Here is a 14,849-nt window from a genome sequence, read left to right on the forward strand (position 1 = left end):
CTTACAATTTTGGATTTTCCAGTGTGTGGCGATTGGCGACAGTCTCCGAATCGTCGAGTTCGCTTGAAGACAGCTTCTCGTGAGCTCTAAGCTGTTTTCCGGAGGCTTGATGAGCCTGGAGTTCCGACCCTAGGGTCGTGCAAGTTGGCGAGTTGTTCATGGTGAGTCTCCGGATATATCGGATCATTTTAGGCCTGAATACCGCCTTCCTATAGTCATGGGGCCATATCCAGAGGGCTTTGTGAGCCCAGAACCTCGACCCTGTGGTTGCGAGGGTGTCGAATTGGTTAAGTCTCCGAACGTTTCGGGACGCATTTGATGTAGAGGTTTTTTGTTGGGGATAAACGAAATATTTCTCTTCGAGGCGTCGAATGCTTGGAAAATACTCTTTATTGCTTGGCGAAAATATAAGCTGTAAAATACATGTTGTTCTGTTGCTGCGAGTCTGGTCTACATGGGTGTGACCCCGTTGATTATCCGATGTGTTTGTATGGTTCCATATTGGAAAAGAGAGAGAGAGATCGTGGACTTGTTGGGTCCCTTCCCTGGGGACGTGCAGTCCTGCTAATAATCTTATTGGCGGAACCCTCTTCCTGATAGAAACCCGATCGAGGAAAGAATGCCAAGTGGCCCCATGGCGGCCGCGGATCCCCGAATTAGGATCCAGAACCATTGAATGCCTCGGCTGCCTGCCTGCATACAGATTAGCAACAAGAAAAGAAAAAGGGGAATGATGAAAGGATGCTGCGTTCCTGGGAGTATGCCCCTCGGCAGCCGCATTCCTCGTCTGGCCAGGCCGGGTCGAAGACGCAAGTGCTCTTACCCTTTGACCTTATTTGAGGATAGCGCCGGTCATGGGCGTAAGGCGAGGAATCTCCCTCTGTCGTTGGTAGCCAGATGATTTGGTTCCGCGTCTATCGTGGAGTGTCACAACCTTGGAGGAGTAGGACCGGGGTTGTGTCCCGGGCGACGTATTTACCGTTGTCTTCACAAAGCGTCTGCATCCCTTGTCACCTGATGCATTAGCCCGAGCTCGAGCGGGCCGCGCTGGGGAAGCAATTTGGATGTTGTGGCAATCGCCATTGGGGACACATTAGCGGTCCGGCGCGAGGGCGGCATTGGTCCGGACTGTCTTATTGGCTTTGGCCCGACATTGTCGGTACATCTTTGGCTGATATACCTGTAATCACTAATGTATGTTTTATTTGAAAATGAGCTCGAACAAAAGAAGGGATTACCAATACGTTAATGCGATGCCGAGGTGGAGTCTCGGCGTCCTTTTTCCTCGAACGAGAGGGTGTCTTCGGGGAGTACCCCCCGAGATCGTCCCCTTCTGGTGACGGGCGCTTGAATTCTACTTTCTACGGATCTTAGTGGGGTGCCGCCATCCTTTAATGGTCGTGACGATATGCCGCGGCTTGCCGGCTCTGCTTTGTTCGGGTTTTGGGTGAAGGCCCGTGCCACCCTACTATTCGGGACTGGGAGTGGTCTCGTTTGTCTAGTCGGATAGCGGGGCGCGGCTTCTACAGATCGCGATAGTATGGTGAGCGAGTTCCCGAGATCGGGTGTCGAACAATGATGTCGCGTCGTGGTTTCTTCCCGGGGAATTTCTTCAAATCTACTCATCGGGGCAGGCCCGAGTTCTCCATTTCGAGGGTCGTCGTCCCTGAACGGGCGTGCGTGAGTGGTGATGTACCTGTGAGGACTTGGTCCGTCGTGGCCTGATACCTTGGATGCTGGCTCGAAGCTAGTAGATATTTTGGGTGCTGTCGCGCCAAGAGTCTCCGGGCGGCTCTGTAGCTGAGAGATAGCCAAGCGTTGTTCCTGCAACATTTCAAAAATAACACGAAGATCAACTTCCTGTTCTACCGTGGCTGGGATTTTTTGGGTTTCCTGTCGGTTAGCGTGTTGCGTGTCGTCATTGAAGTGCAAGACTTCGTTACCTCGCCGTGCAGCATATGAATCCATATCCTCTCGGACCGATCTAGATGCGTTATCGGGGTGTCGCGCCAGCCGTTAGGGTGGCCACATTGTTTTCCTTGAGATTTGTGGGGTTATCGTCCTCGATTTCCCTTAACGAGCTGATCATTAACCTGAAATCGAAAGGTCTCGGGCAAGAAAAAGTGTGAGAGATATCGTGCGTTTAAGTGACGAAACTAGCAAGAAAATAATCACTATTATATTTAGCCCCACGGTGGGCGCCAAACTGTTTACCGTGAAAATGGTAACAACAATTAAATTTGTAAATGGGATTCTAAAAATATGTGATCTATTCCCGAGCTAGTTTGAAAGGGTGATTAGTGCTAAATGTGGAGTAAAAACCGTAAAGATCGAGCTAGCCAAAAACGATAATTGAACCGGTGAGGGACGTTCCCGGGCTTAGGACAAGACAATAGATACCTCGGGGCCAGGCCTCGAGCCTACCTCGGGCCTGTCGAAGATAACCTTATCGAGGGTAATCTTGAAGGGAATAACAGATAAGTATATGCGTATAAGGCTTTAAACCGTCAATCTTGAGCTAAACGACGAAGAACAAATGAAGAACAATTAAATGTTAGGGCGACCTCGGGGTCGAAGAACACTGATAATTTAGAAGAAAGAGAGAGCAGGAGAGAGAGAGAGAGAGAGAGAGAGAGAGAGAGAGAGAGAGAGAGATTATTGCTTATTGGAGAAGTGGAGCAACATCAGTCCATTACAAGGTTAGGCGAGTCCCCCTTATATAGGCGTGAGGACTCGGTAAAATATGTGTATATTATTTACAAGAGTAGAAAGAAGGGACGGCTTATTACTCGTCATCTCAGTAGGGTACAGATAGACCGACCCTGTCAGGCATAGCTATTTTGCTCCGCAGTCATCTTCTCCTACTCTGACCTCGGGCCTTGCTTCCTTTGATTCGGACCTCGATGAGCTCGGAGGTCGAGGACTCAATCATAGCCTTCTATCCTCGGGGCTTCTAGGGAGGCTTCCCAAATTGCCTTGATAGTGAAAATCAAGTCTTCTGATTTTTACCGCGTACATATTGCTAAGTTCTTCTCTCCCGGTATATGGCTACACTTAGAGATAAGATTTTAGCATTCAAGAAAAAGCCCAATGAACCACTACACGAGATATGGGAGCGTTATAGAACAATCGTCAAATAATGTCCCAACAATGATATGACGGAGAATATGGTTCAACAAACTTTCGATCGTGTGATTAACACGACCAACCAATGTCTGGTGAATCAACTTGCCGGTGGAAATTTCATTACCACGCCTTATGCGGAGGCTTGTGAGATTTTGGATGAAATGGAGGAAACATCATTGGCACGAAAATCCCGGGCTAATGTTCCACAAGGTGATCCGAATGTGATTCGCCTCCATAAAGAGTTGCATGACCATGGGCAAGCCATTGCTGAATTGACTACTACCATGAATCAACTAGAAAAAGCATAACTTCATCAAATGCAAAATCCTAAGCAAGTCAATGCCATGGAAGGGGTGAACATGATGGTAAACAAGAGAAGAACAAAGGGTCCACAAGTGCAAAATCGAGTGGAGAATTATGTGCAAGAGGATAGTGGGTTTGATCAAGATGACTCTTATAATGAACAAGAAGAGGAGGTGCAATATGTGAACAACTTTCAAGGGCAAAGAAACAACTTCCAAGGCCCGAATCAACAACAATGGCGGCCTCAAAGTAATCAAGGTATTTGGAACTCTAACAATCAAGGAAATTGGAGTGGTGGCAACAACCAAGGTAATTGGAGTGGTGGAAACAATCAAGGGAATTGGATTGGAGATAATCAAGAAATTGGGGGGGGGGGGTAACAATCAAGGCGGATGGAACAATAATCAAGGCAACCGGGGTCGGGTGTTCAAAGGCCCCCGATGTATCAACAACCGAGAAACCCGCCTCCTTATCCTTCTCACGGTCCAAGTTCTCCCAATAATGAAATGGGGTGTATTGGGAATATGTTCAAGAAAATGATAGAAAAGAATGCCGATTCGGATGCCCAACTTGCCTCATATATAACACATGAATCCGCAACTTAGAAGTTCAAATGGGGAAAATCTTTCAAGCTCTAAATACTCATCCTAATGAGGCACTACCGAGTGATACGGTGGCAAACCCAAAGGGTAGTAACAGCACGGGGCATGCCATGGCTGTTACTGCAAGATGTGGAAAAGGTGGGAATGCACCTACCTCAAGCCAAAGGCAACTTGTGGATGAAGAGCAAGTGGTACAAGAAAAGAAGATCCCGAACAATGTATATCAATCTAATGATGAGGTTCGGATCGATATTGATGATAGTGTGAAAGAGACTCAAGAGGAGGTGAACCCGTCTAGGGATCACATTATTGGCATACCGGAACCGGTAGTGCATAGGGCTAATACACCATTGCATAAGCCTCCACCTCCATACCCTCAAAGACTTGCAAAGAAAAATGGTGAAAACCAATTCAAGAAGTTTATTCAAATGATGAAGAGTCTCTCAATTAATGTGCCACTAGTTGAAGCCTTATAGCAAATGATCAGTTATTCAAAGTTCATGAATGATCTTGTGACAAAGAAGCGGTCGATGAGTTTTGAAACTATCAAAGTCACTCATCAAGTGAGTGGAATTGTGCATTCAATGGCTCCCAAGTTGGAGGATCCTGGTGCTTTCACGATTCCTTGTACAATTGGAAGTGGCGAGTTTTCTAAAGCTCTTTGTGATCTTGGGGCGAGTGTCAATTTGATGCCCTATGAGATTGCAAATGGCCGATTGTACTATGAAGAGACCTTTGGGAGTGATTGATGATGTTTGGTTCGTGTTGATAAATTATTCTTCCGGCGGATTTCGTTATTCTAGATTGTGCAGTTGCTTATGAGGTGCCGATTATTCTTGGAAGACCTGTCCTAGCTACGGGGAAGTCTCTTTGTGATGTTGAAGCCGGAGAACTTACTTTCCGGGTTGGTGATAAAAAAGAAATTTTCCATGTGTGTAAGTCCATGAGGCAACCCAATAGCAATGAGGTGTGCTCTTTTGTGGACTTGGTGACCGATGTTATTGTGGATGAAACAAGTTAAGTGATCAATGTTGGTGATATGTTGGAGTCCGTCTTGCACAACTTTGATGATGACGAGATAGATGGCTTCGTGGAATGTGTGAACTATTTGCAAGGAATGGGGTCATACACCTATGAACCCCAAAATTCATCCTTGGATCTTGAAAATAGGACAATTCTTCCTTCAATGCCTTCAATTGAAGAGCCTCCTACCTTGGAGTTGAAGCCATTGCCTCCACATCTTTGGTATGAATTTCTTGACCCTTATTCTACTTTACTGGTTATTCTTTCCTCTTGTTTGACTAACGTGCAGGTAGACTCTACATTAGCGGTGCTCCAAAAGTGGAAGAAGGCTATTTGTTGGACATTGACGGATATTCGGGGAATAAGCCCCGCATGTTGCATTCATAAGATCAACTTGTAGGAAGGTGGTAAACCATCTGTTGAACATCAAAGGAGACTCTATGAGGCTATGCAAGAGGTCAAAAAAGAGATTATCAAGTGGTTGGATGCCGGGGTTATCTATCCCATTTCCGATAGTTCGTGGACTTCTTCAGTTCAATGTGTCCCAAAGAAAGGGGGCATGACGGTGTTCACCAATGACAAGAATGAGTTGATTCCTACAAGAATGGTCACCGGTTGGAGAGTGTGTATGGACTATCGTAAGATTAACAAAGTCACAAGGAAGGATCATTTTCCACTTCCCTTCCTAGATCAAATGCTTGATAGATTAGTTGGCCGTGCTTTCTATTGCTTTCTTGATGGGTATTCGGGCTACAACCAAATTCTTATTGCTCTGGAGGATCAAGAGAAAACAACCTTTATATGTCTTTATGGTACTTTTGCTTTTAATCGGATGCCATTTGGTTTATGCAATGCACCGGTAACTTTTCAAAGGTGTATGATGGCTACTTTCACGGACATGGTGGAGGATTACCTTGAAGTTTTCATGGATGACTTCTCGGTGGTTGGGAATTCTTTTGATGATTGTCCCGCAAACTTGGATAAAGTGTTGGCAAGATGTGAAGAAGCAAATTTGGTGCTAAATTGGGAGAAATGTCATTTCATGGCCGAGGAAGGCATTGTCCTTGGCCACAAAATCTCAAAAAATGGAATTGAAGTTGACAAGGAAAATATTGAGGTGATTTCTAAACATCCACCTCCAACTTCAGTAAAGGGCATGCGGAGTTTCTTAGGTCACACGGGGTTTTACCGGCGCTTCATCAAAGATTCTTCTAAGGTGGTGAACCCGTTGTGCAAGCTTCTCGTAAAGTATGCTAAGTATAAATTCTATTATGATTGCATGGGCACTTTTGAATTGTTAAATTTCAAGTTGACAACTACTCCCATCATCACCGCTCGAAATTGGAGTATCCCCTTTGAAATCATGTGCGATGCTAGTGAGTAGTGGTGGGGGATGTTTTGGCTGCTTAATAGCGCCTTTTAACTTTTGTTTTAGTCTAAAAGCAATGAATTGTGTTCCCAAAACTAATGAAATTGTGCAAATTTGCAGGAATGATGGAAGTTTATCACCCGAGATGAAATCTGACTCAAAAAGGAGTAGTCCGAGGCACAAGGCATTAAAGGGCGCAGGAGAACAATAGTGAAGTCCGCAGAAAGAATTCTGCTATTGCAGAAGAAATTGCGGACCGCAGATTTCCATCTACGACCTCAAACAAAGAAGGAAGATTTAGCAGACATTTGCGCAAAGTGCGGACCGCACATGAATTGTGCGAGCGCAAAGCTGGGCTAAAAGTTGATGATCAGAGAGTGTGTAAAAAGACCAAGTCCAGGAGCTTCTGTGATTTGTGAACTGCACAAGAATTGTGTGGCCGCAGAAGAATGCCTTGCGGCTGCTCCTAATTCTGCGGACCGCAGAAGAGTTGCGTCGCAGTTGCAATTCAAAAATGTGCGATGCAGACCACCAGTTCCTGACAGATGAAGAATCTGCGGACCGCACATGGAATTGTTCGGCCGCAGAACCTCCTGAGGGGCATTTTTGTCCAAGATTTTCAGCCTTATATAAAAAGACGAGGGCATGAAATTAGGTCAAGTTTGAATCTCTGAAAGTACTGTAGCCATTTCTCTTTGCTGCTTTAGGAAATCTTAGCTTATTTTGGTGTTTTAACATTGGATTTATTTATTTTAATCTTCCAATATAAGTTTTATTAGCTTTCTTCTTTGATTTCTTCAATACCCACTACGAGTAGCTAGATTTTGACTAGGGTTGTGACCCAACCCTAGTGTGTAAACCTTATGGGTGATTAATTTTATGCTTGTTTATGATTGAGTGTTTATTATTTAGCATAGTGCATGCTTCATTTGTAGAATTAATGGTTGCAAATATTGATTCATACCTATTTGACTTAATCTCTACTTGAGAAAGAGAGACCTAGAGTAGGTTAGCTTAGCTAACAAGGAATTGGGTCAATTGAGAGATTGTTCAACCTAATTAAAGGGTTCAACCTAGATATAGTAACAACCCGACTTGAGCTCTTATCAACTGTTTTGGTTGATACACATTTGGTCTTGAGAAAGACAAATTGGGCAAGACCACTCTCTGACCAAGAGGTATTGAGTGTGTAACGTAGAGTTGTGAGCTATAATACACCCCAATCAACAAACCGAGCATAAAAGTCTTTATCCCGTTAGGCAAATACATAGGTCATGGTAACAGCCCTAGGCCTTTTAGATATTTGGAAAACCCTCAAAAACAACTAGCTCTAGTCTTCTATCTTTAATTTGCTATCATTAGATTAACATTAGTTATTGAAACAAAAACATCATTGTGGAAGTGCAATCTAGATACTTCATTTGCTCATACCGAATATATACTCCTAGCTCCCTTCTTAGCTCCCTACAGATTTGACCCCGACTCTTCGTTGGATTTTATTATTGCATACGACCATGTCATACCTCTTTTGAGGCGTGCATTTGAACATTATCAACGCTCTACTGTAGTAGTTAGAATAACAGAAGTAGAGGTAGTAGATGAGGAAAAAAAATTGATCGCAAAGTGAGATCGAATGTTGTGGGGCCTGCTAGACTTTCTAAGAGATGGAAGAGAATTAGTAGAAGTAATAGTTGTAGGAGATGGAGGAAAAAGTGATGGAATAGATACAAATTAGAGGGTCTGAACAAGAAGATGTGGGAGGAAAATCAGTATAAGAAGGGGTTGAAGAATCAGAAGGGTTAGGATCAGAAGCAAAATGACATGGGTGAGTGGAGATAAGAGAGGGAAAAGAATAAAGGGAGGAGGAAAGATGAAACGGAAAGACAAATTCATGGAAAACGACATCCTTGGAAACAAATATATTGCTCCTAACGTTGATATATATTTTGTTCAACCCCATGAGAAATTGATGGATCTTATTCTCTTCATTTTCTTTTTGTAGACCAGCTGTAGCAGAACGACTACAGGTCTTTGTATGATTAGAAGACATGGTTCATATTTCGTCCCAAAGCTTCTTTATTTTGTTGAAATAAGAGACTATGTCAAGAGCCCCTTGACATGTGAAAGCCAACTTTTTCCTAAATTTAAAATTTTTAGTATCGTTAATTGTCCATACCTATTATTTAAGTACTTTCAGATACTCTCAACATTCTCAAAATACTGTAGTTTTTTTGCGATCTCAATAAAGAGAGAGCTTGTCAACCAAGAGATAACCATGTTGTTGACTCCACCCCCATTGCTTACATTCAGGTAATTTCCTAGAAGGCCTAGGACAATTGACATCAAGGAAAACTACTTTATTTCCGACTGATAAAAGAGACAAAGATGCTCTTTTTGTAACCCCCAAAACCACTATGAGGGAAAGGCACATTAACTAAAGAAGATTTAGGAACATCGAAAATGTTACAAAATAGGGGATTAGAGGCACGAGGAGTAAATTCAGAGTCACTAGTACTAGAACCAGTAATTTTGTGAATAACACCAACATAATCATACTAAAAACTATAGTGTATGGATGACACTCTCAATTTAACAACTTTTTGAAAGGAACCTAGGCGTACAACCAAAATCAGCAACAATTATTGATACATTAATAGTTGGAGAGACAGAGACAGAATAACGTTATCCAATCCTTTTCAATTGTAAGATACAACCTTTTAAAAGAAGATATACAATTGGAAGATGAAAAATGAAGCTAAAAAATGCTGCAAAACCGTGTACCGGAAACCCTAGGTCTGAAGTTGATGCAAAGTTTCAAAATTGAAACCCTTGGTTTGAAATGGATGAGAAATTCAAAATCGAACAAATATTTAGAAGAAACCCTCTAAATCGTCAAACAAACAGGGAAACAGAAGAAATTCCAAAATCAAACAAGTACATAAAAGAAACACTCTTAATCAATGAACAAATAGAGAAATAGAAGAAGAAAACATTAAATTTTGATAAAATCTACTAACTGCAAGAACAAGAGAACAACTAAACATAAAACTCCATTAAGAAATTGTGAGGGTAAGATTGATATAAAATGACGAGATATCTCACGATTCACAATCTGATACCATGTAAAATGTAAAAATCTGTGAAAAATTAATGAAATGTGATTATGGTTTCACATGATCGAAAGAGAGAGAAATAAAGGAGAAAAACTGTAAAAGCTTAATTAGAAAATATCCGCTTAGCCTAATCCAATATTCAGAATCCTATTTATACAAGGCAAAATAGAAAAAAACTTACGAGAGAAAGAATACATCGGGTCATTACCCGGTAGACTATACAAAAGAACAAAAGAATTTCAGGCTTGGCCTAAACACAATGAAATACACATGTGACCTAATGAATATTCACGTGGCTGATCCATGTCCAATCCGCATTCAATAGTGAGTGGAAACGGTCGTTGGAATATAGTACCCAACAAGGGTCGGGGTCGATTTGCACAGGGAGTTACAATGGGTGTTAGGAGTATACACTTGACGAGAGTGAATGGATTAACTAAATTTGCACTTTCACAAAAGGTTTTGATTTCTAATTCTACTTTTACTCTAACAATTGTAAGCTACGGAAAGATACTAGAAGCGAATGCTTGATTTTGATGTTTTTTCCCAAATAGTTAAAAAGCCTAGGGATGTGACCATAAGCTAGGTGTTCGCCTAATCGGTTAATTACGTTAATACTTGTTTTGTTGATTGGGCTATATTATTGTAACGACCCGACTGGTCGTTTTGCTTGCTAGAACCCCGATCCCCTAAATAAGACTTTCCGTACTTGCTTTTACTGAATTACGACTTGCGGGGATGGTTGGTTTGGGATTTGGAAGAGTTTGAGTTGAAATCGAAACCCTTGGTTCCTTAAGTTTGGCTTAAAAGACAAGTTTGACTTCGGTCAAAATTTTGAGTAAACGACCTCAGAAACGGGATTTGAAGGTTCCAACAGGTTTGTATAATAATTTCGGACTTGGGCGTATGTCCGGATCGGGTTTTGGATAACCCGGGAGCGTTTTGGCACCTAATAGTGAAAGTTGACTTTAGGATTTTGATGTTCATTAAATTTGGATTGGAGCGGGTTTTTGTGATATCGAGGTCCGAACGGAATTCCGAGACCAGGAATAGTTCCATAATGTAATTTAAGACTTGCATGCAAAATTTGGTGTCGATCCGATTAGTATAAGTGTGTTTCGTCACATTGGAAGTAAATTGAAGAACTTGAAGTTCTTAAGTTTGAATCAATTGGTTTTAGGGTGTGATTCCTAGTTTTAATGTTGTTTCCGGTGTTTTGAGGGTTTGAGCTAGTCCGTTTTATCATTTCAAACTTGTCGGTATGTTCGGGCGGGGCCTCGGGGGCCGCGAGCCTCAATCGGACGAGGCTCGAGCTTAGTTGAAAATGTGAGAAGGAGCCTAAGCTCTAGGCTTCTGTCATAACCGCACCTGCGGTTGGCCAGCCGCAGGTGCGAGACCGCATAAGCGGCTAAGCCATCGCAGATGCGGCCATGGGTGGCCAGCCTAGGAACTGCAGAAGCAGCCCCCTAAATGCAGAAGCGGAACTGTAGGAGCGGTTTGCCTTCCGCAGAAGCGGCCCAGCAGGCCCAGGCCAGGGCCGCAGAAGCGGCCATTTTCCGCTGATGCGGTTGGCGCAGGTGCGGCCCAGGACTGCAGATGCGGAAACTACTAAAGGTAGTGGCCTTCATTTAATAACGGGAGTTTGTCATTTTTGACATAATATACTCCATTTTTGGGCGATTTGGGAGCTTTTAAAGGGGAGATTTCAACCTAGCTTTGAGAGGTAAGTTATTTCTACTGAATGTGAGTTTAATACATAGTTTATGGGTAGATTATAACATGTAAATTGGTGGAAATTATGGGTTTAGAGTAAAACCTAGGGTTTTGACAAAAATGAGATTTAACCATGAAATTTGTTATGGAATGTAGTTGAAATCATATATTCTTGATCCTTAGGTTTGGGGTAACAACTTCCTTCAAAAATTTCCGGCATCCGGGCACGTGGGCCCAGGGATGAATTTTAGGAACATTGCATTTAGGGTTGAAAAATTAGTTTACTAGTTAGAATATGAACTCTTGAGAATATATTGACTAGTTCTTACCCCATTTGAATAGTTTTGAATCGTTCGGCTCCGATTTTAGGGTTTGAGCGCATTCTTGAAATCTGAAGTAAGCTTTGGGACGAGGAAAGTCTCCTTTCTTACCTTGTAAGAGGGGATTAACCCCATAGGTGAATTAAATAAATGTATGTGACTATCCATGTGGGCTACGTGCGTACGTGGTGACGAGAGTCCGTACATAGCTACTATTGTGCTAATTGTCCGGATAGTTTAGGACCCGTATCATACTATATTTGCAAATGCTTGCGTCCTTGCTTGCTACTAAGATCACTTAGGTCATGCTTGAATTTGGTAAATAAATATAGACGGCTATACTCACTTACTTGAGAACTTGTATGAATTATTTTACTATAAATGGGCAATGTGTGCTTACTTGATATTAAATTGCTCCGATCGCCTCGGTAGTAAATAGATGCATCTATGGTTCGCGCCATTCGACCCTCTGGCAGTGCACAGTTTAATATTATGTTGGACCGGACCATACGACCTCGGCATGATGTGCGCATGTTATATATTTGAAAATTTTCCGTCATTTACACTGCTTAAATGCTTGAAATGTAAGTGTTACATGATATGACTAAAACTTGACATGTTATTTATGAAAGAATATCTTACTTCTCCATGATCTTAAATTGTCATTATTATTCATGCTATCTATGCTTAGCGTAACACTTAAAATATATTATTATTGACCCTAGTAAGTGTCAAGTTGACCCCTTGTCACTACTTCTTCAAGGTTAGACTGGATACTTACTGGGTACATATTGTTTATGTACTCATACTATTCTTCTGTACTTAACTGTATAGATATGAGGCAGGTGCATCTAGCTACCCGTCCGACGCGCGTTCCTGATACTTGATCGAGATCTCACGGTGAGCTGCCCCTTCTGAGCCGTTCAGCAGCATGCCAGAGTCTCTCCTTTTGTTATTTTCTGTCTATTCTATTTCAGGTAGTAGGATAGTTGTAGTTTTGTACATTCTACTGGTTGCCCTAGTACTTGTGACACTAGTTCCTGGCACACACATTGGTAGACTATTACTTTTGGGTTGTATTTCTATTATTATGAATTTGTTAATTATCGACTGTTTTAAAATTAAGATTAAGTAAATGTTGGGATTGTTTGGTAAAATAAATGAGAATTAACTAGTTGATTAGGGTTGGCCTTCCTAACAACGGTGTTGGGCGCCATCACGATCTATAATGGAATTTGGGTCGTGACAATTATAGCTCTCAACTCTACGTTACCCACTCAATACCTCTCGGTCAAAGAGTAATTTTGCCAAACTCGACTTTCTCAAGTTAAAATGGGTATCAAACAATATAGTTGATATGAGCTCAAGTCGGGTTCTCATTATCTCTAGTTTGAACCCTTTAATTAGGCTAATCAAACTCTCAATTAACACAATTCCTTGTTAGCATAGTTATCCTAGACTAGGTCCCTCTTTCTCAAGTAGAGACTAAGTCAAAAAGTCATGAATAATTATTTGCAACCACTAATTATAAAATTGAAGCATGAACTAAGCTAAATAATCAACACCCAATCATAAACAAGCATTAAAATAAATACCATAAAGTTTACACACTAGGGTTGGATCACAACCCTGCCAAGAATCTAGCTACTCATAGTGGGAACTGAAGAAAATAAAGAAGAAATGCTAATTGAACTCATAATCAAACATTAAAATGAAAAAAATATAATGTTTAAACACTAAAATAATCACAAACTTTCTAAAATGGCAAAATGTAACAGTTACAACTGCTCAAACTTCGAAACATGACCTAAAAATATGAAATTCGTCTATTTATGGTGGCCCAAAATTCGCTGACAAAAATGCTCCTCGGGAGGTTCTTCGGCCGCACAATTCCATGTGTGGTCTGCAGATTTCTTCAGTTGGCAGGAGCTTGGATTCTGCAGTTGCACATTTCTGGATTGCGGCTGTGAAGCATCTTCTGCGGCTGCACCATTCTTATGCGGTCCGCACTTCAGCAAGGCTTTAGGTCATGGTCTTTTGTGCACTCTCTAAACTTTGAATCATTTGTTAGCGCAACCCTTGTTCTGAGGCCGCACGATAATGTGTGGTCCGCACATTGGCCAAAGTCCTGCTGGGTTCTTTCAATTGGTCTGCGGCCGCAGATGGAGTTCTACGGTCCGCACTATCTTCTGCGGACTGCACTTTTTTGATTCTGCGCCCTTTATTGCCTTGTAATTCAGAACACTCCTTTTGAGTCGGATTTCATCATGGGAGACCAAACTTCCAACATTTCTGCAATTTGCACACTTTCATTAGATTCGGGAACATAAATTAATACTTTCAAACTAAAACAAAAGCAAAAAGGTGCTACTAAGTAGTAAAAATCCTTGCTTATCAACTCCCCCAAACTTAAGTCTTTGCTTGTCCACAAGGAAATAAATTAGTTCCCACCTCCTAGAGTTAAGAGTTATTTCAGCGAGTCAATGGTGATCCATTCACACATCAGTTGGCACCAACAATTACCCACACTACTCATGAATTATGAATAAGGTGACAAGTCAAATATTCATGCACATATAGTTCTAATGTGACCATTGAGCTTAAAGAATTGACTTTACTCATCAAGGACCTTGTTCGATCATGTAGGTCATGGTGGATTCCAAACTATTCCTCCTCTACTTTCTATTTTCCAAGCTCACTTTAGAAATTAGCACTCAATCCGAAGATTCATAAAAAGGTTCACTCATCTCTCACAAGAGAATGTCACAAGTGCGGCTTCAAGTACCATAGGCTTGCCCCTCACATATATCACCACTAATGTAAGCTCACTCGGTTCGAAATCAAAAAATGCTTATTTCTATTTGTAATGAAGGCTTTTGGTTATGGTAGGATACCATATGGGTAAGTGGTTACACCTTTTCATTTCTCGGCTCACAGTTACCAATTATTAGAGGCATTTTCTTTTCGTTGGGGATTAGAGAGACTTAACATCAATCGTTTTGCTCATTTCATTATTTTTTTCTCCCCTTTTGATATTTCATGCTAGGGATCATTACCTTTTTTTGAATCCATCAACCCTTTCACTTATTCACGTTTTGCATTTTCTTTCTGTTCGTTTTCTTTCTTGCCTTCTCTTTTCATTGAGATCATTTCTTTTCTTTTTTTGTGCCTTGATACCTTTTTCAAATTCCTGATCTCTCTAAGCCACTTGTTTCACAAGAGTGTTAAGGAAAGTCCAGTGCCAAGAGAGGGTCACGACAAAATGGGTCAAGGCTTATAA

The sequence above is a fragment of the Nicotiana attenuata genome, chromosome 6, assembly GCF_001879085.1.
Source record: "Nicotiana attenuata strain UT chromosome 6, NIATTr2, whole genome shotgun sequence".
NCBI lineage: Eukaryota > Viridiplantae > Streptophyta > Magnoliopsida > Solanales > Solanaceae > Nicotiana > Nicotiana attenuata.